The sequence below is a fragment of the Oryx dammah genome, unplaced genomic scaffold (assembly GCF_014754425.2).
Source record: "Oryx dammah isolate SB20612 unplaced genomic scaffold, SCBI_Odam_1.1 HiC_scaffold_11, whole genome shotgun sequence".
NCBI classification, from domain to species: Eukaryota; Metazoa; Chordata; class Mammalia; order Artiodactyla; family Bovidae; genus Oryx; species Oryx dammah.
The window spans coordinates 15,775,832-15,800,144 of NW_024070195.1; the positions used below are offsets into that span (position 1 = coordinate 15,775,832).

The following is a 24,313-nucleotide window of genomic DNA, read 5'->3' on the forward strand; positions in this document are numbered from 1 at the left end:
ACGTGACTTAGTGACTGAACGACAAGCTGACACAAAGCCACGTCCTCAGTGGGCAACATGTAAGACTGGATCTTTGTCCAGGTTTGCTTTTTAAATATAAAACATCATATTAACCACATTAGCTGAGTCTCTTGTGTCTACCACCAAAATGATGCCAGACTATTTTTATATAATGGTTTTAAGCATATAATTCATAGCATAGAGTCTCCCAGAACATACATTGAAGTGGTACTTGCATTTCTTTATCTTCCTGATAACATTTCCAAGAATTATTTGGGGCCAGGCACGGAGAACAGGCTCAAGGAGCGGCTCAGCAAAGGCCCAAGGAGCCTCCAGGTCTTGGGCTGAAGACACACCTGCCCCATGCTTCCTGTTGGGCATCTTGGCAAGGGGGTAAGTGGTGTCCCCAACACCTTTCTTAGCTATTGCCTGAGGTGTGAAGCCACATATAGTACAGTTAACAAGTAAATCACCATGTTCCTTTTTCCTTTCAATAAAAGGAAAGTTACATCTGAAATGTGGGTGCTGGCTGCCAGCAACAGCTTTGGCAGTGTCTTTGAGGTCAAGGCTGTTGCAACAGTGAAGTGTCAACGTGTCGATTTTAGTCTCCAGCCTTTGTTCCAGACAGACCCTGTCCTTCCGCCCAGTGGTGCTTGCGGGTGGCCTTGCCTTGTCTTCATCCTCTGCCTGACGACGGTGCCAGGGTCCACCTCATGGCCTTGCAGGAAGCTCCCTTTGAGACTTTTGGGGGAGTCTGAGAAGCTCACCTGCTCTCTCCAATGTCCTGTCTCACTTTGTTTCAGGTCTCTTTTTGTAAAGCATCTGCCTGTAATGCGGGAGACTCGGGTTCAATCCCTGGCTTGGGAAGATCCCCTGGAGAAGGCAATGGCAACCCACTCCAGTACTCTTGCCTGGAAAATCCCATGGACAGAGGAGCCTGGTGAGCTACAGTCCACGGGGTCGCAAAGAGTTGGACACGACTCAGCGACTTCACTTCAAGTCATTTCATTATTCCTCTGTCCTGAGAGGTGTCACCTTACTAGGTCTGGGGTTCCCGTGGTGCTTTTTTTCCGTGGTTCTGTGTTTTAATCAGCTCCCATCCTCAGGGTTCCTGGGCAGATGAGAAATCTCTTTTTCAAGATGAGAAATCTCATCAACTGTAGGGATTAATGTGTGCTAGAGTAGAAGTCAGAAAACTGACTCTAGCCCTTTTTTTTCTTTTTCTTTTTTTGTTATTTTCTGGCTGGAAGGCTTTCGCTAAGTTCGATAAGTTAAACTTTGATTTCTTCATCTTTAAAATAGACAAAATAGCTAATCTTCTCTGTGGGGCCACTGGGAAAATCAGATGAGATAAAGTACAGGAAGAACTTCCAAGTCGTAAAATGAGTCAACCTGTCTGAGGCAATATGCTAAGTGCCGTGGGAGAGGTACTCTACCTAGAAGAAAACTCTTCCCCACCCCCCACCCCCAAAGATTTAAAAATCAGATGGCCCAGGGTTGAATCCCAAATGTGCACTTAGCTGTGTGACCGTCATTAAATGATTTAGCCTCTTAGACATTTACTTTCATTAGTTAAAAGAGATAATGTGATGTTGTTGTGTATCAAAAACTACCACGTGTAGTGCAAATGTTCGCTGTTTCATTATTATCCTCCAAAATTGTCTAGTGATTCAAAAATTTTTGGCTGTATCTAAAAATAGCATATTGTGGAATCCTGGGAAACCAGAGCGTATTTCTGGTGAACAAGGCTGTAATTAAAATAGAGGGGCCTATTTTGGAATTTAGAAGTTAACAGAAGGACACCAGTGAAGCTCTCTTAGCTTTCACATAGACAATAGTTCTTAGCTAATTAAGCACATTCTTTTATTTATTTGTAGGATCTTGAGATAAAGGAAAAGTTTCCTAGTTCATCCTTTCTCATATTCTGCAAAACTAGTTGGATATCTGCTATAGAACTTTTAAACCCTTTGGGGTCTTAATGTTCACATCTTTAAAAGAGAGATAAAAAATACTTGTCTTTAAAAGTACCTTGGACAAGCTAAAAAAAGAAAAAAAAAAAAAAAACCCAAAAAAACAAACCCAGCAAGTGAAAATGAATTGGGATTGCTCATTTTAAAACAGCTCATTTTAAAGATCTGTTTCATCATGGTGCCTTTGAATTTCATGATTCACTATAACATGGAATGTAGCTGAAGCTGTTTTTCTGTCTCCCAGTTGTGTCCGAATTTACCCCATAGACTCAGCATGCCAGGCTTCCCTGTCCTTCACTATCTCCTGGAGTTTGTTCATACTCATGTCCATTGAATTGATGATGCTGTTGAACCACCTCATCCTCTCTCACCCCCTTCTCCTCCTGCCCTCAGTCTTTCTTAGCATCAGGATCTTTTCCAATGAATCAGGTCTTTGAATCAGGTGGCCAAAGTATCGGAGCTTCAGCATCAGTCCTTCCAATGAATATTCAGGGTTGATTTTTTGTTGAAGTGATCTCTCGAAATAATAAAGACAAAAGTTTTAATACTGAAGCTTCATTCATAGAATAACAGGGAAGCTTATACTGTACCAACCAGAAACAAACACAAAAATCAAAAGTGCAGTTTCAGAGAGTAGTCAAACACCTGTCACATGTCTGACAAGTCAAATGGACAGATACCAAAGGGTAGACCTTTTTACATGCACAAGACATATTTCTAGGAATTCATACTGTTGTTTCTACTATTAAGTATGGGGATAATTTGGTGATTCTATACAATTGTGTTTTTGTGTGTGTGTAATAATTAGACTTCTCTGCTGCCTTAGAATAGATGCTTTAGGTTCCAACTAAAACATAATTTGAAGACCTCACTTCACAGTCTGAGAGCCACAACCTTTGGAGGCCAGACATGTCCCCAAAGAGCTTACCAAGAAAAAGAAAAACCAGCTCTTCTGCCACCAGTTAGCACCCCCTGCCGTTATCCCCAATATTTTCTAGTCTGCGTAGAACATTGGGGCGTGAGGGAGGAGAGGAAAGGTTCATTCGCTTAATACTGAAAGTGAGAGGGCAAGTTGCAGGAGAGTCTCCCATGGAGGCTGGGGGTGCCTGTGAAAATGTTAAGTCCTTTGGGTTTTCTGGTTGAATGTCTGAGCAGGCAGACTTGTCTACCTGACCCTGTGCTTATCTGGGTTGGAAAGGGGAGAACCTGAGAGGCAAGGAGGGAGAGGGGCTGCTCCTGGAGCAGCTTATATTATTTCCTGTTAAACTTGCAGAGGATACGAGAATTCTTCAAGGTGAACACTGAGACTGGTAGTTGACCTTGAGCCATCTTGCTAGATTGTCTGTCCTAAGAGCCTGGATTCTGGTCATGGGGGCCAAGAGGTGGGTGGGAAAGCTTGAGCTGGGGCTCAGGTCAGATCTACATCAGAGATGCTGTGTGGTGAGGAGGGCCTATAGGGCCCTTGGGAGAATTCCCACAGCAGCCTGCATTAGCTTGGGAAGTGATCATGGCTGGTCATATAGGAAGATATCTGCCATTCCCTTCCTACCACTTCCTTGCAGGAACAGCCCAGAGAGGGAGGAGGGACTGAGGGGAAAGTGAATTCCAGACCTCCCTGTTCACAGGCCAGGTCACAGCTTTGCCTGGAGTCAGAGTGGGGGCTGGCGTGAAACCACAGATGAACTTAAGAACAAAAATTCAACTTGGCCTTGAGTTTGAATAACCAGAAGTTACCCCAGATGGTGAGATCTGCCTGAGACACTATTAAAAATGGGAAAGAGGTTTAAATAATAACCATTGGTAGCTCTTATGTGAGTAAAGCCATTTCCTGTTAATTACCCAGTGAGATGGTAACACTCAATAAATCCAGTTTTGCAAACTCTTCCTATGTTGTTATGATATGAAATACTCACTGGAATATCCAAATCCATCCTAGGAGTGTTGGTGTGAAGTGATTAGCTTCCAGGAGTTTCATTGCTAAGCTTGTAGCCCTGCTTCATACTCTGTGTGGTGTATAGTATATATGATGACTCTTGGTCAAGGTGTTTACTTAAGTGAGTTATTTGTGATCATTCAGTGGTCTCTTTGTGATTAGAAATGTCTTCATTTCAAGAATTTGGGGTTCTGTTACCAATAGTGTGTAGGGGCAGATCCTTGAGACATACGACGGATAGATACTAGACAAAATCACAGAGAAATGTACAGAATTATAGCATTGGAGGCGGCTCCGTGCTCCTTATTTGCTTAAAACTGTAAGCATTATATGATAGCATGTCAACATAGCTCATAAAGGAAGAAGCGGATACAAGCCCTTCTTAGTGATCCCTAGAAAGTCAGTGAGTGAACTGAGAAGTGGATCCAGGATTTCATGTATCAGCACCATAGGTCTTATCATTTATATAATCCTTTTTTCCCCCGTTACTGTCAAGATTTTAAAGAGGGATTATGGGTTGAGTTAGAGAGCAGGCAATTGAGGCGTACTGCACAAAGTTGTTAAATCTCAGAGGCTTGAGATTTCTTGGCTTCTTTTAAGTTTTGGAAGCAGAGCACTCCTAGAGAATCTATTAGGAATTGGCTTCATGGAGAAAATGTAGCTCTTGGACAGTTCACTTTTGAAGCTGAGAGAGAGGATAATAGGTTGCTAAACGTGAAGGGGGGATTTGCTTCTGGTTTAGGAAACTGGGTGCTAAGGGGTGATGGTCCTGGGCAGACTCAGGCTGTAATAGTGCTTCAGGAGGGCTGAGTGCTGCTTCAGATCAACTTCAATTTTCCATTGAGGTCATTTTCTGAGTTGTGACAAAGCCTGGGGACCCTCTTATGGGGTGTCTATCTCTTTGTGCCCTGATTGCTAGGGCTGTGCTCTCATCTTGGCCAACTGCCCATTTCCTTCGGTTCTGAAGGGAATTAATTCCAATCAGACTGTGCAGATTTAAGGCTTGGGAAGAAGAAGGAAAAAAAAAAAATCTGCAGGTCTTGTGTCTAGGGTAGAGGTTCCTAACCTCCAGGATCTAATACCTGATGAGGTGAAGTGCAGCTGATGTAATAATAATATAAATAAAGTGCACAATAAGAGTGATGTGCTTGAATCATCCCTCAATCACCGCCCCCACCGCCCCCCGCGGCAGTCCGTGGAAAAATTGTTTTCTACCAAAGTGGTCCTAGGTGCTGTAAAGGTTGGGGATTGCTGATCTAGTGGATACGTGGGAATGAGTAACACAAAGGTGCGAACGACTCAGGTGTGAGGGGAGAGAGGAAGGAAAGAGCCCCCCACCTGCGCTCTCCTGTGGGAAGTTCCCTCTAGGCTTTGGCAGAATGAGACATGTGCGAGAGTGGAGGAAAGAGAGGGGCGTTCTCCTGGGGAGGGCGTTCTCCTGGGGAGGGCGTTCCCGGACTGTCTTCACCCAGCAGATGAAAGGATCCCATGGAAGAGTTCCACCTCAGTGGCCCCACCCCAGGCTCTGCGCTGACTGCTTTTTACTGCTTCACAGGCATTGAGTCACCTTGTTAAGTGGCATCTCTAATGTGGAGAAGGAGTTATTCCTTGCCCCCAAGCTACTAGGAACCTATTCAGGAAAGACACAGGTCCCTGCACCACAAACGCAGAGGGTTGCGTCGCTGTTTTAAGTGGCTTGCTGTTGCAAGTGGCTTGAGGGGCAGAATGAACTGATCTGGTTGGAAGTCCTCTGCCGGAGGGCTAGCTCAGCTGAGGGGGAATTTGAAATTTGAGGTGGCTGCCGGGCATCTGTAGGGATGCTGTGAGGTCGTGCTTGACCCTTCCAAGAGGACTTGATCCTGAGGCAGAGGAGGAGAAAGCTAGTGTGATATTTTTGAAAGATATTTTGTTGGGATCATAAGAGTGCTTCAGCAGGTGCCTTGCTCATACCACTGTCTTCAGTCTTCTCCCAAGTCCGTGAATGTGCTGGCTAAAATGTCCAGAAGGTTCCTTGTGCTAGACGCAGGAGGACGCCAGACACGGGAGGACGTGTGTTTCCAAATCAGTTTCCATGTGGGTTAGACTTCTGAGCTAGAAGAGCACATCTGCTCTTTATTTTACAGATGAGGAAATTGAGTCCCAGAGAGGGTGCGATTTGCGCCTTCCCTTGAGATCAGCCGGCAGAGTCGGCACAAAAATCTAGGTCTTCGGATTCAGCCCAGTGCCTTTACTGCACGCCACGCTGCTTCCCTCATTATCTCGAGATTTGCCGGAGTCACAGGACTACATCATGCCGGTGCCGAGGCGAATTTTACTGCCGCCGCTGAATTAACTCATCACGTTCGTCCGACTCCCAGCCCGTTTCTGTCACACGTCGTAAATGGCGACTCCTGTGGTCTGAGAACTGGGCGCCTTGAGGGACGACGGCATCACCACCCCAGGGTGGTTCTTCCTGCTGCAGCCTCGGGATGCTCTCCTCTGCCTCTGCTTGTCTGGAGCCATTTCCTCTCGGCTTCGGGGACTGCGGGGGTGGAGCCAGCAGCGCACGTGCAAAGACACGCAGCCCTGAGCGGAACCGGATTGGAGCCCTTGGAGTAGTGTTAATTCTGACTCCGTATAGTTTTGAAAATCTAGGCCGTAATTTTCAGCTGGACTTAGTTCCATTTTAAGAATACTTGTTTGATATCTTCTGAGACCATAGGTGAGGAGGATTGTCTGCTGGTGATGACGATTCCCTTGTGGATTTCCCCGGTTAGAACTTCTCTAGGAGTATGGCTTTGCCTTGCAAACTTCATGGTGTCGCTTACCTTGTTGGCAGCTTTTGTGCAGTGGATTTTATTGATAAGGCTTGTGCGTGCTGAGTCGTGTCCGAGTCTTTGGAACGCCATGGACTGTAGCCCACCAGTCTCCTCTGACCATGATATTCTCCAGGAACTCGGCTGAAGGCTGAGAAACTGGTGACAGAGGATGAGATGGTTAGATGGCATCATTGACTCAATGGACATGAGTTTGAACAAACTCTGGGAAGCCTGGCGTCCTGCAGTCCATGGGGTCCTAAAGAATCGGACACAACTGAGCGACTGAGCAGCAACAATCAAATAGGCTCCAGGTTCTGCTGGGTTTGGAGTTCTTTATTTGTGATGGATCACCCTTGTGTGGTATTCTTACTCTAATTTGAGATGCAAAATATATGGAGATAATTAACTGGATTTAGGTAGGGGTGCAAATGGCAGCTGAATTATGTGAACCTCAATCACAGCTCATACTAATGTTTTAAAAAAATAATTTTATGTATTTTTGGCTGTGCTGGGTCTTCGCTTCTGTGCAGGCTTTTCTGTAGTTGCGGGGCAGCTACTCTCTAGTTGGAGAGCACAGGCTTCTCATTGTGGTGGCTTTTTCTTGTTGTGGAGCACAGGCTCTAGGATGTGGTTTGCAGGCTTCAGTGGTTGTGTGTTCAGTAATTGCAGCTCCCCGGCTCTAAAGCTCAGACTTGGTAGCTGTGGCACACAAGCTTAGTTGCTCCGCGGCATGTGGAATCTTCCCAGCTCTGGGATCGAACCTGTGTTCCCTGCACTGGCAGGGTGGCCGGCAGAGTGGTATATATTTATACCACTAAGCCAGTAGGGAGGGCTTCCCTTGTGGCTCTGCCTGCAATGCAGGAGACCTGGGTTTGATACCTGGGATACCCAGGAGAAGGGAAAGGCTACCCACTCCAGTATTCTGGCCTGGAGAATTCCAAAGGGGCCACAAAGAGTCGGACACGACTGAGCAACTTTAACTTTCACTTTTCCCAGTCCATACTAATTTCATACCCTGACACCCATTCTAGGGAAGAGATGTTCTATTCCCTCACTTTTCAAAGGGCCAACTGAGTTTGCTTTCCTGGTTGTTTTTCTAAGTGTGCCCGATTTCTTCTCAAAGCCCTTTTCACCAGAACAACCTACCCAGTGTGGCGCCCAGAGGCATGTTAGCTTCAGGTGTTGGTACCGCGGCTTTTCCTGTCCAGCCTCTGGGGCCCAGATACTGCGTGCTCATTTAGCTTTACTGCCTGTTAGAGGCAAGGGCAGGGGGGAATTACCACACTTTTTTTTGCCTCTGGTTCTTTCTTCTTCTCCTGGAGAGCAGGTATTAAAGAGAGGGGTGGGCAGGCAGAGAGCCGCCCGACAGGAGGGAGGGAGTGGAGGCCAAGCAGGGTTGTGGGGGTCTGGGGGTGGTTGGTTGCCCATTAATGTAGCCGGATGTTAAGAAACAACTAGGAGAAGGTAAATAAAAGCAGACTTCCTCTGGGTCCCTACAAAACCCCTTTCCTGCTTACTGCTGCCTTAGGCCAAGGGCCTGCTTTCCTGCCTGGGTTCTATAAATTACTAGCAATTATCACCTCAGGTATAGATGGAATGAAAAACAAGTTTCTGTAGTAGGTCTGTCTGGAAACCTAATGACTGTTTGATGTTGTTTCTATGAGAAAGCTGTATTCTGAGTTCCCAATAAATTACCAACATTCCTTAGGAATATGAACCACGTGCACGTTAGTAAACGCATCTTTTGTTTCTGAGTCTCTCCAAGTTTGTACTTCATTTTAGAATCGAGAGTTGTAATGGATCTGAAGGTAACAGGCGGGCTGAGAGCATATTCTTCCCTGGTGTTAAATCTCTTTTGCTGCTTCCTCGTACTGCTTAGGTCTCTCATGTTTTCATTCCAGTGACTATCTTTCAGAGGATCATGTTTTGGTCTTGGGATAATTCTGCTTTCAGAATATAGCATATAGCTGGGGACCTGCATGAAACTACCCAGAGCTGTCTCATTTAGAATATTTTTTCCCCTTGGCTGACTTCACTGAATTCTGTAAACGCAAGGGGAGCTAGCTCCATGGCTGCAGATCTGGTATCGATTATCATTAATTCTTCCCTTTATGACTTTGCCACTTAAATACACATTTAGAAATGAACCAAATAAACATAAAATAGCATAACTAAAATTTTGACTTGGGTGGTCCAGTTAGTTTCAGCATGTGCTTAGCTTTGAAAGGTGGTTATAAAAACACTAGAGTTTAACCAAACCATTAAATGATGGCAATAGGTTTTTTTTTAAAATTTTATTTTACAAGGTATTAATTCAGATATCTTTAAAAATAAACCTTGGGTTATTTACAATTTATTGAAATACAAAATAACCAAAATGGTAAATTTTTGCATGTCTAGGTGCTTTGTTTCTGTATATTTCCATTTGGCCTATAAAACTCGATTGACTGGTTTCCAACTATGTGACTTTGAGTAAGTCACTTAACTGCTTGAGCTTTAGTCTCATTTGTGACAGGAAGTATGTGCTAGTTGGTTCCCAGGCACTCTCACTTCTGAAATGTTAGGACTCTGCAATTCTGTGAGTTTAAAAGTTGACATTAAAAAGAATCATATGAAGCAGAAGGTATACTATTGACTCCACTGTAGAAGGGAAGAGATGGCAAGTTGTGGACTAATCAATAAAGGTCTAAAAATAGCATATAATCCTGAGCCTTCTTTAAAAAGTCAGTCTTATTTATTCCCGTTTATTGAACTATGCATATGGTTGAGAAAATAGATGGGACATCTGGAAAAAGTATTAAAGCATATTTATAGGCAAGGACTATGCCTCAGCACCTTAACTATGTTGTGTTACAACAATGTATGCTGATGTTGTCATAAAATGCAACGCCAGCCACGTGAGTCAGCCGCATTTAGAATCATTTTGGATTTGGCCAAATGGTGTTTTGGTGGTTTCTGGATTGTGGGTTAGAAATCAGAACTCCTGAAGTGAGTCTCTTGCTTCTACACACATATAACACCCCAGGACAGAGAGAAGTCCTTTTCCTTTTAATTTTCCACATCTCTTTGTGGTTATCTTTGCTTTCCCTCCTGTGATCCATTTCTGGCATGACAGTAAGAGTTTCATTGGGGTAATTAGGAGTCCTAAGTTATTTCCATTAAGGATTCTTGGGGATTAGATGTAAAAGCATTGTAGAAAGACTGGTTATGTAGAGAAGAAACATATAAACTTTAAAAAAAAAAAAAAAGGTATTTTCAAGATCAGACATGGGTTGTTGTTGAAATCTGGTTCCTGCAAGCAGAGCAAGCCTGGGGCCAGCCATTTTGATATGTCACGGAGGCAGCCTTTGGGCAAACGCTAATGACACATGAAGAGTGACCACAGTGTTTCATTTAGGTTCCTTTGATCACTCTTAACTGGTTTTTAATATTACACCAACATTATATCAGAAACCAAAGCATTTCTTAGTCCTCTCACTCTAGAAATCGTTTCTCCCACTTTTCTGAACCTAGAATGAAAGATGGATGTTTGGTTGGTATCCCATGTACGCCACTCTTTCTTAAACACTGCAGTGGTAAAGACTTACAAGTGTTCCTTTTCATTTGTTTGGAAGTGATGAGAGAGGGCAGAGATGGTAACTTGTTAGTGTCCCAGGCCCCCAGTCAAGGCTTGGAGTAGAGTGGGGACTTCCTGTAACTTGGCTTCTTGTCAGATTGTGTTTTTGAGGATGAAGCAGGAATCTTCCTTTGAAATCTTCATAAATCAGATAAAATCTAATTGGCTAGGTAGGAAGGCAGAGAATGAAATGGACCGTCTCTCTTTTTGTCCTTCTGTTACATCTTCAGAAATGAGGGTTTTTCTTCCCCCTTCTAAGTGTATCATGTATTTTTTAACTCTGTATTTGCAGAGTATAAAAATTGATTACCAAATGTGCATATTAAACCATAGAGTTGATGAGAGAATTAAAAAAATAACCGCACAAATACTTCCTTTCGGTAGTAGGCTCATGAATTATGGTTAAATCTTTAGAAATCAAGGAGACAAAAGTCAAGATGTTTTTGGTAACTTTTTAGGATTGTAAGTTGCTTAAAGTAGAACAGAGTTTGGCCATTATCTGTTTTGCCTTTTTGCAGATGATTGGGCTGTTTAAGAAACATGGATCTGTTACCATCTCCACTTAGAACTTGGGTGTGGAGGTCTTGTTCTGTGAGTTGTATGGTCATATTTTTTAATTGATGTGTGGTTAATGTACAGGATTACATGGGTTATAGGTATATTATATAGTGATTCACAACTTTTAAAGGTTATATTCCATTTATAGTTATTACAAAATATAGGCTATATTCCCTGTCTTGTACAATATAATCTTCTATCCTATTTATTTATTTTTTACAGAATATAATCCCCTATCTTTATATTGCTCCTACCCCCTTTTCTCTCCCTGCTGGTAACCACTAGTTCTCTATATCTGTCTGTCTTTTTGGTTAGTTGCTAGTTTGTTGTACTTTCTGAGATTTCACGTATAAGTGATATCATACAGCATTTGACTTTCTGTTTGACTTATTTCACCTAGGATGATACTCTTCAAGTCTACTGATGTGAATTTCATTCTTTTTGATGGCCGAGTAGTAATCCATTGTGTGTGTGTGTGGATAGACAAGCATATATGTATACATGCCTGCCACATCTTCTTTATACATTTATCCATCACCGAATCTTTCCATATCTTGGCCGTTGTAAACGATGCTGCGGTAAACATTGGGGTGCATATGTCTTTTCAAATTAGTGTTTTTGTTTCTTTCGGGTATACACCCAGGAGTGGAAATGCTGGGCCATGTGGTAGTTTTATTTGGGGTTTGTTGAGAGTCTGTGGCCATAGTTCTGCCATTACTTTGCCACCTCCTTGCTTGACTTGATTATCTTTAGGTCCCTCATGGATTTATCATTGTACCATCTAGGCATTCTGCCTTCTGATCGTTCCACTGGCTGCTTTTGTATTGGAACCACTGTCAGAGGTATAGGTCTGTGCAGCTGTGTGGATACCTTGGGTACCTTTGGGCAGAACCCGTTTGTCAGTTGGTGGTTTAGGCAAGTTATAGGTAAAACACTGTGAAAGCCTCTGTCTAGATCCTTATCTTTTGCTCCAGCAGAATCAGACAAATGAAGCTGAATGTTAGGCAGCCTTTGTTTAAAAAAGGAGATACTGATGTTTAGAGCAAGTCAGGCCACTTAAACAGAACAGGGCTCAGACGTGGGGTAAAGATGTCATAAAGCTCTCTGTGAAAAGCCAGTGTGTGAAGTTAGGCCTAGTAAAATCTCTCATCTTTCTGAGAGACTGAAGCAAACCATCCTGGAATGTGAAAGTGTTCATTTTATAAATAGAATGAAATCTTTCTCCATACGCTGGAGGTCTCAGGATGGGTTAGCAAAGATAGAATAGATATGAAACATGATCTCCTCTTAAATGTTCCCATTTTTTGTGTGTGTTGGGTTTGTTTTATAACATCCAGATAAGTCTAAAGGCAGAAAAGAGGTCTGTTGTTAAGATAGCAGTGTTTCTTTGATATTGAATAGTTGAAGGGGATCTAAGTGATTGTATGACTTATTTTTAGACACTATAAAGCCACCCTTGTGAGCAGGGAGGAGTGGGTGTGTTGGCAGCCAGCTTAGCCCGGAATCTGTAGTTGCTTGAAGCTTGGGAAAGCTGGAAGAAGAAACTACTCCATGGAACTCATGTGAACCTACTCCTCAAATAGTGCCGAAGCAGCCACGTCAGATGTGTGACCCTCCCAGCTCACTTTACAAGGAAAGTGATCCGGGTTAGAGGAATTATTCATGATGTTTTAACCCACAAATTCCTCCTTCCTCCTACTCCTTTAGCCCAACTTAAACTCTGGTAAGTGGAGAAACTGATATCTAAGCACAAGTAAGAAGATGAAGTCACTTATCTTGAGATTTCTTTAAACCTTTAATTATTGTAAACTAAAGGTCTAGTTTCTTTGGAGCTCATGATGATGTCTTACTTGTGGGGCTGACTCTTATCAGATTGAGTCATCGTTGGACTTGAAGATCTAGAATAACATACCATCTGCTATGAAATTATTACAGTAGTTGGTCTTGACACACAAAGATTTGTATTAATGAGCTTATCTACACCATGCTTCATTTAGTTCCTACAGGAAGTCTGTGCTACCCATGGCACTTAGAAGACAGGGTTGCCATCCTCCTGTTCTCATGGGGCTCTGGGGCTCTTCTTGCCAGTAAGAGGCTGAGTTCTAGACTCACAAGGTATCCCCGTTCCTTAGTGATAGGGATGCAAAGGAGCATAAAGCTCTTGACACACAGTAGGTGTTCAGTAGAACCTTGGAAGACAACTGATAGTAGGGAACATCCTCATGGCAGAATTTGCTGCATTTTTATTAACAGCCTGACTTTACAGTCTCTGGCTAGCACGTACTCTGCTTTAGTAGACTCAGCCCTGGGATAGGGGTTTGCAGGAGAGTCTGAGTCTTGATCCACGTTGTCCTTCCTCTGTGTCTCTGGTTTAAGGCTATTCATCATCGGAGGAGAGCTGTCCTCCTGATCTCTTTCCCCGGTTTTGGCAAAGACTCAACAGGCGAGCCTCATCCCTTGAAGATCTTGTACAATTTAACTGGATTCAGGACACTGATTACATGCAAGCAATCCTCAGGCTGAGAGCTTTAAAAATGAGATTTTTCTTTGAAATTTAAAAGAAAGTAGAATACAAATGTGCTTGCTTTTCAACATAGATTGATTAGCTGGCAGGGAGGGAAGGCCGGCCTTTGAAATCTATAGGCATCGTGTTGCAGGCCTGACCCCGCTGACCCTGGGAGATTAGTAATGGTCTACGCAGCCTGCTCTGTCAGCACGTCTGGCAGGGCAGGCACACATGGTGCCAGTTGGAGAAAATCACTGCTGAACGTTGCACCGCAGCCTCGCCTTGGCCGAGCAGCCTCTGGAGGAGGAGCCAAGACTGGGCTAGCTACAGATGTGTCTTGTCCGTGCCCAGCGCTTCGGAATAGACCCGTGAAGATGCCAGTCTGGGGTTAGGATGTGTTTGCTGATTGTGACTTTGGTTGTGCTTCCTTGCTGTAGCTTAGGCCATCCTGCGCCACTGAGCAGCTGGGATCTCAAACAGGGTCTGTGGCCTCGGGGTTGCTCTGAGAGGGAATTTGAAACGAGAACTGATCTCATTCCAAGGAGTCAGGCATAATGCAATACTTGTTTTCCTAGCGTCAATCGGCCTAAGGAAACCGTGAGTCGCTGGGATGGAGGGAGGAGAAGTCTTGAGAGTTTGAGTAATCAACTTAACTCAGGGGTAAAGAGAATTAATTTCATTATGGAAAGCAGCACGCATGAACTCTGTCCTTTCAGCTGCCACCAGTGTCTGGGTTGTCCGGTGGGACCCTGACACTTGATAATGCACACTTTTTGTGTGGGCTTGGTCTTAGAAATGGTGACTCTGCTCCCCAAAGATAGCAAGGAAAAGACCCTTATTGACATGTAGCCACAGGCTGAAATATTCTCCTCACAAAGCTGAACTGAGCTGAAACTAAGTCCACTCTTCCGAATTAGACACTGGACTCTTTAATAATTCTGCTTGGAGTTGCATTGATAGTCCAGTGTTGAATTGTAGCCTCCCAAGGTACCAACATCCAAGCTGAATTTCAGCAGGTCGAGGACAGGCTGAAAAACACTGATGCTGAACAGAAGGTGTGCAGGTGTCTACAAGGCAGAGGGTCACTTGGCCGTCAGTGGCCTTCCACCATTCCTAACTCTGTTCTCTGTTCTTCCTGTCACAACTCTAACTCTCTATTCCAGTTAGGTCAGGCTTTGCAGCTTATTACAGTTTCACTGACTGATTGGATTCTTTTTGGGTTTGTTTGATGAAAAACGTTGTTGTTTCATACTTGAAGAATTTTCCTTGGAGATGGTACTGTTGGGAAATGTGAACTGCTTTTTGAAGCTCTCACATTCACAGAGGCTTCTTAAAGGGGATTTTTTTCTTCCCAAAGACGTAAAGAAATGGATCCTGTGCAGAGCCAGCTAGTGCTTTTGAAATGGGGACATAGGGGCGTGGCCTCGAGGGGGCTCAGAATGAAAAGGGCGCTGGCTGAGCTCACCCGGTGGGCGCCCACTGCAGTAGGGCATCGCGTGCTGGAGCCTGGAAGAGAGTTCCTCTGAGAGCATGAGAGCGTGCTCACCTCTGACAGAAGTCTAGCTCCCCTTGGTTAATAGAGCGTGGCTCAGGCCAGAGTAGCTTTATTGATGAGACACGAGGCGGAGAAGAGAGAGAAGTCACGGATGACTCCCAAGTGAGAGGGGGAGGCCGTTGGGTGATGCAATGCACTGGCAAGAGGAGGATGAGTGCAATTTGAAGCAGTTTGTACTTGAAATGTCCATTAGGTCCTCGGATATCTGGGTCAGGATTTGAGCCGAGTGGCCCGGCGTGGAGGGAAAGATTTGGGAGTCCTTGACATGTAGCCTGTAATGAAGCCACGGGAGTAAATAAGATTGTGTGGAGACCCAAGAGAAGTGGGAGCAAATGGAATTCAGGAGAGATCTGGAAGCAAACTCTACCCCCCCCCATGCCCGCCTCCCCCCACCCCAATTTGTGTATTTGTCTAGAATAACAAAGATGGCCTGGTGACTGTCTGTGTCAGGATCATGCTTGATGTCTATTTGGAAGGAAAATTCAGAGTAGTCTTTGGATCTGTAGAAATAAATTCTTTTAGATTATCCTGAAGTAGCATTTTGGAAGCTGGTCCATTTCACAGATGCTCTAACTTTTGCCCACCAGGCTCCTCTGTCCCTGGGATTCTCCAGGCAAGAATACTGGAGTGGGTTGCCATGCCCTTCTCCAAAGGATCTTCCCAACCCAGGGATCGAACCCAGGTCTCCTTCATTGCAGGCAGATTCTTTCCCATATGAGCTGTAGAGAAGTTCCTCCAACTTTTGAAGTAAATGCCAAAACATACCTGAGGACAGAGAGCCTAGGGTCTGTGGGACGGGAGGCAAGCATCTGCTGGTTTATTGAGCAGCGGGAGCAGGAAGAGCCGAGGGACAAGAGGGCAGCAGAAACCAAGAATAAAACCTGGTCACGAGGCCACATCAGCCCCGCTTGGCAGACAGGCCCAGTGGCTTTGGTAATTACCCTGGTGCCTGCTGTGTGCGCGCCTTTTCCACTGAGTTTTAAAAAGCCTTTCCTCTAACTACCGGGTCTCTCAGAACTGGGGCCACATTTGCCCTTGGTGGTTTTCTCCTGTGGAATCTTTGCTGTGTCTGTGCTCTGTGCTGTGTCTGCTGACTCCACGAGAACCCTCCTGGCCCTGCTCTCTGACACTGCTCCTGCCCGCCCACTCCTGCCTGAGCTCATAGACGCTTTGTGAGGACATGCCCTTCTGGAAGAGCCCGGCAGAAACCACAGGCTTGCATGGCCAGACCGACACACGTGGACTTGACCAGAGCCTCATCTCTCCTCTTGCTCACTCCCTTCCCCACCCCCACCACCCCAGCCTTTTTTCTCTTGGTACTTTTGGCATAAATACTATGTGTCTTAGTCCCTCAGTCATGTCCTATTCTCTGGGATCCCATGGACTGTAGCCCACCAGGCTCCTCTGTCCATGGAATTCTCCAGGCAAGAATATTGGAGTGGGCAGCCATTCCCTTCTCCAGGGGATCTTCACAGCCCAGGGATCTAACCTGGGTCTCCTGCATTGCAGGCAGGTTCTTTGCCATCTGAGCCACCAGGGAAATCCCATAAATATTATGTAACTGTCTAGAGTCAATAGAACTTTCAAAGCCAGGCTTAAAACTAATGGTAAAGCTTCATTAGCAGTGGAGCTTCCTTTGGATTAAAAATGTTAACTTCAAATAGAAATCCCTTTTTACACCTGCATTTGCATGAATTCTGTTTTTGGTATTCTAATTCTGGATATGATATAGGAAGGAAGTGTACTCAAACTTTAGGGAAATGAATCCCCAAAAGATTTCTGTATTTTCTGTATACCTCCACAGTTTCTATATAGTCCCATAAAAAATATCCAAAAGACTGATTTTCACCCAAAGCTGGGGTTTTGCTTATGATGCTTTCCAAGAACAGATAATCATGAAGCACTAGTTGATAATGCATTTTGTCCTTCCGTTAAGTTTATTGTCCTTTAGAAGGGGACACAGGTTACATTGAGACTGCTGCTGCTGCTAAGTCGCTTCAGTCGTGTCCGACTCTGTGCGACCCCATAGACTGCAGCCCACCAGGCTCCCCCGTCTCTGGGATTCTCCAGGCAAGAACACTGGAGTGGGTTGCCATTTCCTTCTCCAATGCATGAAAGTGAAAAGTGAAAGTGAAGTTGCTCAGTCGTGTCTGACTCTTCGTGACCCCATGGACTGCAGCCTACCAGGCTCCTCCTTACATTGAGACTAGGGTATCTTAAATATTTACAGTTGAAAATACTCTGGGCATCTGTTGAAATTTTGTCTTAAAACTCCATTCTGTTGTTCATACATTTTCCTTTTGCCCCAGTCAGTCTCTTTTAAAAAATAAGACATTCAGCCATAGTTGCCTGTGTATAAATAAGAGATAAAGATCAGAGTTAAGTTTAGCCTTTTTTCCTTCATATTATGTGCTGGGTACTCTGCTATGTTTTGGAACTCAAAGATGAGTAAGAAATGGTTTCTGCCCTCAAGGAGCTTAGGGTCTAATAATGGTGGATCTGAACATAAACAGTTGCTTGTAGCACAGTGTGCAAAGGGCTGTGGGTGTTCAATCCATTCTTGGGGGCTGGAATCAGGGTGAATTTTTGGAAAGGGCTCTAGCTGGATTGTAAAAAGTGAGGTAAAGTTAATCTAGGAAGAGTGGCATGTTTCCTAGCAGGAGTGATCTGAGTTTTAAACATCATGGGATAGGCAGGTAACTTCAGTACTGGCCAGTAAATGAGATTTACAGAAGACTTTTCCGTGTACCTTAGGTTTTAAGGCTTTGTTTATTGTATAAAATAATGTTAATGTAATACTTCTGAAGAGTATACTAGTTTGTCATTGCAGTATAATCTTACCTTGGACAAGCTTTAATTGAAATAAATATGTATTTATCTGAAGGCAGCCATTATGCTAGCATCATTAATAATTCAGAAGAGTTTTCAATTAAGCATTAACAACATCATTGCCTTTGGCTGTGATCTGACTGCTTGAACTCAGAATATTGAATTATTTTTCTCAATGAAGATAAAATTAAGCCTCAGGTAACCAGAACTCAGAAATTCTAATTCTTTAATCAACATATGCTCTCTTTGAGCATTTCTCTTAGAAGAGATGAATGATAGTAAAACATGGCAAGGATTTTAACTTTTTAGGTGTCCTTCCCCAGGTATATCCTGGGATCTGTGTACCTTTGACCCAGTATTCTATAATAGCATCGTCACAGTTCACTGCATTAAAAATTCTAATTCAGAAACACAGTCTTGCACTACTTGAAAATTCTTTATCATCAAAGATTATTTTCATTATATGAAAGTTAATTTATTCCTAAAAATCTCAGTGATAGGTACAGGAAAGGCTTCCTTTTATTGGGCGAGATTTAATTCCATCATTTGTACTGCTCCTGCCAACTTCTTTTTTCTCCAGTCAGATGGCTTGAACCATAAACAGCTTTTTGGTTAATCTTCAGTAAATCAGAAATGCAGTTTATTAAAATACCTCATTCAACCTCTGGGAGCCTGATAACACACTTGAGTGCATGTACTTTTGGTCAGAAGACTCTTTTAGTGACTGGATATAACAATGAGTCTTTTCATTTCCTGGAGCAATAGTTGATGCTTGTACATTGCAAATATACAGAGTGAATTTTCAGATTCCAGAGGTGTTGAAGGTATTTATTACTCAGCAAGCCTCTGTGTGTGTGTATGTGTGGGTGTGTGTGAAACAAATGTGGTATTACCCTAATACTTTATGCATTTATATTTTTTTTGCTATTGAAATGCATTTCCTTCCAGCATACTTCCAACAGATCAGTATCAAACTCAATACTTCACACTCACCCCTGTTTCTTTTTTTTTTTTTTTTTAATAAAAAGGCACTTTCCCACCTCAGACACTAATTATTAAAGTTGCCTGATTTGCCAGGCAAACACGACTCAGTAGTGGTATTTGAGCAACAAATCAATGAACAAATATTGATGCAACAGACATGCCACATGAGCGTGACCCCATCTGGGGTTCTGTACATGATTTATACAGGAAGACAGAGCATCTCTGCCTTTAAGTGGCTCAAAATGTAATTAACAGGAGACAGGAAAGAAAAAGCAGAAAAACACAACCCACGCTCTTCAACCGGTGTTCACAGTGGCTAGCGTAGTCATATTGCCATTCGTTCATTATTTGCTGAGGGCTTTGCTACTCGTCAGGTCTGTTGAGGGCTAGGGATAAATGGGGAATGGGATACAATCCTGGTATTCTAGGAGCTTACAGTTGAGGTTTACTATGTTTGACCCGTGTATACGGGCTTCAGTGTTACAAGAATCTGCCCGCCAGTGTGGGAGACGCAGGAGATGCGAGTTTGATCCCTGGTTTGTGAAGATCTCCTGGAAGATGAAATGGCAACCCATTCCAATACTCTGGCCTGTAAAATTCCATGACCAGAGGAGCACGGTGGCTGTAGTCTACGGGGTTGTAAAGAGTCAGACACAATTTAGCGACTAAGCATGTATGCACCATATATATACTCAGTAAGTTGAAAACATCTTCAGTGATCTAGAAATGAGTGAGATAACAATATAGCTTCAGTTCAGTTCAGTCACTCAGTCGTGTCCGACTCTTTGCGACCCCATGAATCACAGCACGCCAGGCCTCCCTGTCCATCACCAACTCCCGGAGTTCACTCACACTCACGTCCATCAAGTTGGTGATGCCATTCAGCCATCTCATCCTCTGTCGTCCCCTTCTCCTCCTGCCCCCAATCCCTCCCGGCATCAGAGTCTTTTGCAGGGAGTCAACTCTCTGCATGAGGTGGCCAAAGTACTGGAGTTTCAGCTTTAGCATCATTTGTTCCAAAGAACACTCAGGACTGATCTCCTTCAGAATGGATTGGTTGGATCTCCTTGCAGTCCAACAGACTCTCAAGAGTCTTCTCCAACACCACAGTTCAAAAGCATCAGTTCTTTGGTGCTCAGCTTTCTTCACAGTCCAACTTTCACATCCATACACGACCACTGGAAAAACCATAGCCTTGACTAGACGGACCTTTGTTGGCAAAGTAATGTCTCTGCTTTTGAATATGCTATCTATGTTGGTCATAACTTTCCTCCCAAGGAGTAAGCACCTTTTAATTTCATGGCTGCAGTCACCATCTGCTGTGATTTTGGAGCCCCCCCAAAATAAAGTCTGACACTGTTTCCCCATCTATTTCCCATGAAGTGATGGGACCGGATGTCATAATCTTAGTTTACTGAACGTTGAGGTTTAAGCCAACTTTTTCACTCTCCTCTTTCACTTTCATCAAGAGGCTTTTTAGTTCCTCTTCACTTTCTGCCATAAGGGTGGTGTCATCTGCATATCTGAAGTTATTGATATTTTTCCTGGCAATCTTGATTCCAGCTTGTGCCCAGCGTTTCTCATGATGTACTCTGCATAGAAGTTAAATAAGCAGGGTGACAATATACAGCCTTGACGTCCTCCTTTTCCTATTTGGAACCAGTCTGTTGTTCCATGTCCAGTTCTAACTGTTGCTTCCTGACCGGCATATAGGTTTCTCAAGAGGCAGGTCAGATGGTCTGGTATTCCCATCTCTTTTGGAATTTTCCACAGTTTATTGTGATCCAAACAGTCAAAGGCTTTAAATTCTGGAAGGTTTAATATCTGACCATGGACTTCCCAGGTGGCATTAGTGGTAAAGAACCTATCTGCCAATGCAGGAGACAAGAGACACAGGTTTGATCCCTGGTTGAGGAAGATCTCCCGAGGAGGGCACAGCAACCCACTCCTGTATTCTGGCCTGGAGAATCCCATGGACAGAGGAGCCTGGTGGGCACTGGTTTGCAAAGAGTTGGACACGACTGAAGCAACTTAGCATGCACACAGTGATAGTTCCAGGCCTCTAAATTTCACTTGCAATCAGGTTTGGGTCTTCACAGTGGTAAAGAATGATGTAAAAACAGGCCAAATTCATGTTTCTTTTTATTTCAGTGAGTAAATTTCCAAGCCATCAAGAAGAAATACGGTTGTCTCTCCAGCGTTCCAACAGGAGCCATTCCAACATCGCTTGAACGTAAGCTCAGTGAAAACTGGCCTTTTCCTCTGTTTGGTTCACTGCTGGAACCCGACACATAGGGAATAACCTCATCAATAACAAATACTCAATGGATTTTCCTTAAATTCCTGAGACTATGGAAGGCTGGTTGTGTTGGAGGTACTCTGCAAGGCATTGGGAATATTGGGAAAGTAAATCCAGGGTCCACAACCTCATCATCTACCAGGTAGGAAGAGAAATAAACAGGAAATCACAGTTTGTAACCTGTGCTCCGAGAGAGGAGTTGGGGAAGGCTTCATGGAGGTGGTGATGATTATTACATTCCACATTCTGTGTATAAGAGTCAGAGGCCAGTGGGCATGCTTAGCTCCCTGTGTAGGTAATCAAGGGGTTCATTGTCTGTAGAGAATTTTAAACAATAAAACTAAGTAAAAGTTGGTGTGTTGTTTTATTACTCAGTAGTTAGCTATCCTAAAGTAAAACGCTGATTAAAAATACCTTCTCCAGGGCTGCCATAGGCCAGCTCCCCACACATCTCACTCTACTCTTAATATGCTTGTTTCTCTGGGTGGATATTTGAGATATTTGAGCTTCAGACACCATTGTTCCTGAGAGTAGAACCTTTGGGCTTGGTAATGATCGCTTTACATGTGTTCTATTAAAAAAAAATATTGAAAGAAGCTTTAACTCTGAGTACGCACATATTTCAATACAACTGGTAGGAGAATGTTTTCTGTGACACTCAGAATTCTAGAAAGGCCTTTCTTTCCCCATCTTTCAAAGCATTGTGATCTCTTTAAAAAAAATCTGCTCAGTCTTTCATGAAATCAATACTTTCATGGGTCGACTTAATGTCCCATCACAATTATCAAAGAATGACTTTTCATATGTTGAAACATAGAATTCAAAAATTTTCAATTAAAAACTACCATTTTTGTCTTGAATATCGTATTGTAATATACTTCCTGGTTTTGGTTATATGTTAGGCCTTTTTTTCTAGACTTAAAAAAATTAATCCTCTTGTACCAGACAACTGCCTTCCAAAATTTACAATTTAGTGGTCATCGTTTGCTATTGAATTTTTATCTTAATATTGCCCTAATTTGGATGTTGTCCGTATGACAGACTAATAAGGATAGATTATTGTTATTTAGTCGCTAAGTCATGTCTGACTCTTTCCGACCCCGTGGACTGTAGCCCGCCAGGACCCTCTGTCCACGGGAATTCCCAGGCAAGAATACTGGAGTGGGTTACCGCTTCCTTCTCCAGGGGATTCCCCTGACCCAAGGATTGAACCTGTGTCTCTTGCATTGGCTGGTGGATTCTTTACCTCTGAGCAACTACCTCAACAGTTAACTCAGGTGTGTGAAATTAGGTGAGATATCTTTCTCCATATGGGTGTGTGTGTACACACACATATCAATTCAAGAATGCTCTGAATTCCCTGGGATGGATTTTCATCCCTTGAAGCAGTCACTTTTCAAATGGTACCTAATGCCATATGGATAGGCATACCCACCAAAGTAGCTTATTTACCCAGCAGCATCTACACCATTGATTTTTGTAGAGTAAATCATAACAGCCTATTAACATTCAGCCTATTATGCTGAGCATAGACTAATAGGAAAACATCTGTGAGGTCAGATCAGAAGTAGACTGTAGAATGTACTATTCAAAAAAGGATGAAATGGAAACCATTTATGGAGGCTGGTGGGTAAAACAAAGACTTAAAGGAAGGGTAACGAAGAACAGAACTCTGCCATTGTGTAATATCCTGTCAGTCGGGCATTATGGGGAATTTTATCTATATATCTCCTTATTTCACTCTTCAGTTAAACTGAGCTGCCTTGGATATCCACACGTGTTTTTATTCTTCTTCTTACTGGAATATAATTTCTTTACAATGTGTTACTTTCTGCTGTACAACACAGCGAATCCACTCTGTGTGTGTGTGTGTGTATCCTTTCCTCCTTGGGCCTCCCTCCTACCCCCCGCCATCCTACCCCTCTAGGCATCAAGAGCACCGGGCAGAGTTCCCTGTGCTATAGAGCAGCTTCCCCCCAGCTGTTTTACCCACAGTAATGGATATATGTTAATGCCGCACACACCTTTTGAGCTTCCTCTAATTTTCTTATTAGAGGTTCAAGTATTTCACTCAATTAATTGGATTAGGAAATGCAGGGAAATCACTTAAATGTCCTGATCTCATTTAATGCTGTAATAGTGGGGTGAGACCTTCTGCAGTGGCAAGTGGGACAACAGCAGTTGGACACGGCTGCATCCAATGGAAGTTCCCACACAGTAGCTCGGGATGCTCCAAGATTGACATGGCAGGGCTGAGAGCCACCCGATAAAGACAACGAGCATGTCCTGCCTGTGCATTAGCTATGGTCTGGAGCCTATGTTACACCCTTCACTGTCCTTGGAATGAAAGGGACAGTTGAGTAGTTCGGGAACTTGTCTCAATGAAAAGTGATGTTGTGTGCTAGGAAGGCAGACTCGGCGGAGAGAATTTAGTTATAAGATTATAAGTTATAAGTTATAAGATTCTGCGGTACACGTCTCTGTTAAGGTTTATGATGTGTCAGATAGCGTGCCAGACGTTCGGAGGTGTGGGGTAGGTGATGCACAGTCCTCAGCTTCAAGAGACAGCTCCAGAAGACTCACATCCTGGAGCCCGTGGAACCTATTACACAAGTCTCAAGAGAACCCTGCGGATGTGTTAAATCAGTTTAGAGTAAATCTTAACTACTCATTTTGTCACCCATTAGCCATTGTTTGATAGAAACTGGGAAAGAAAATCTGTTAAGAACATGATAAGGAAGGACTGGTTAGACGAAGAGGCGGATGACCAGGAGAAGATGGTGTCCAGAAACCTGAGGGAAGAGAGAATTTCCAGTAGGAAGAGGGTGGGGCAGACACAGCCCTTTGTACACAGAACCTAAGTGAGATAAGCTTCCAAAGCTAAGTGGCAGAGATGAGGAGGTGGTAGGTGACCTTTGGGAGAGCTGTGGAGTGGGCATGGTGTGGGGGCAGCCTGCTTGCAGAAGGTCGATGAGAGAAGTTAGGAGAGGCTGCAGCTTGTAAGATTCTTTTGAAAGAGGAGGAGGGTGTGTTAGAGGTAAAGGAGGTGCCACATGAATTAGATGCTATCAATGCCATCAGTTTGTCATTATGATCTTGGACAAGTTTATTTAATCACTTTGGGCCTTAATTTCCTTGTCTGTACAAGGACTGATACTAGTAGCTACTACTTTAAAGAATCAAATGAGTTAGCACCATTATACTAAGTAAATTCCTATTAGATCAATATCTTAAGAGAGATACAGTGAAAATGCAATAGTAATTT

At 43.5% G+C, this 24,313-nt stretch overlaps 1 long non-coding RNA gene across 1 annotated transcript in view; it reads left to right on the top strand.

Moving 5' to 3' along the window:
• Nucleotides 1–21,401, top strand: part of LOC120870293 — a 179,567-nt gene extending 158,166 nt beyond the window's left edge. The window contains exon 5 of the long non-coding RNA XR_005722765.1: nt 20,901–21,401. This is a non-coding gene — a long non-coding RNA (uncharacterized LOC120870293). The remainder of the gene's footprint in view (nt 1–20,900) is intronic.
• The last annotated feature ends 2,912 nt before the right edge of the window (nt 21,402–24,313 follow it).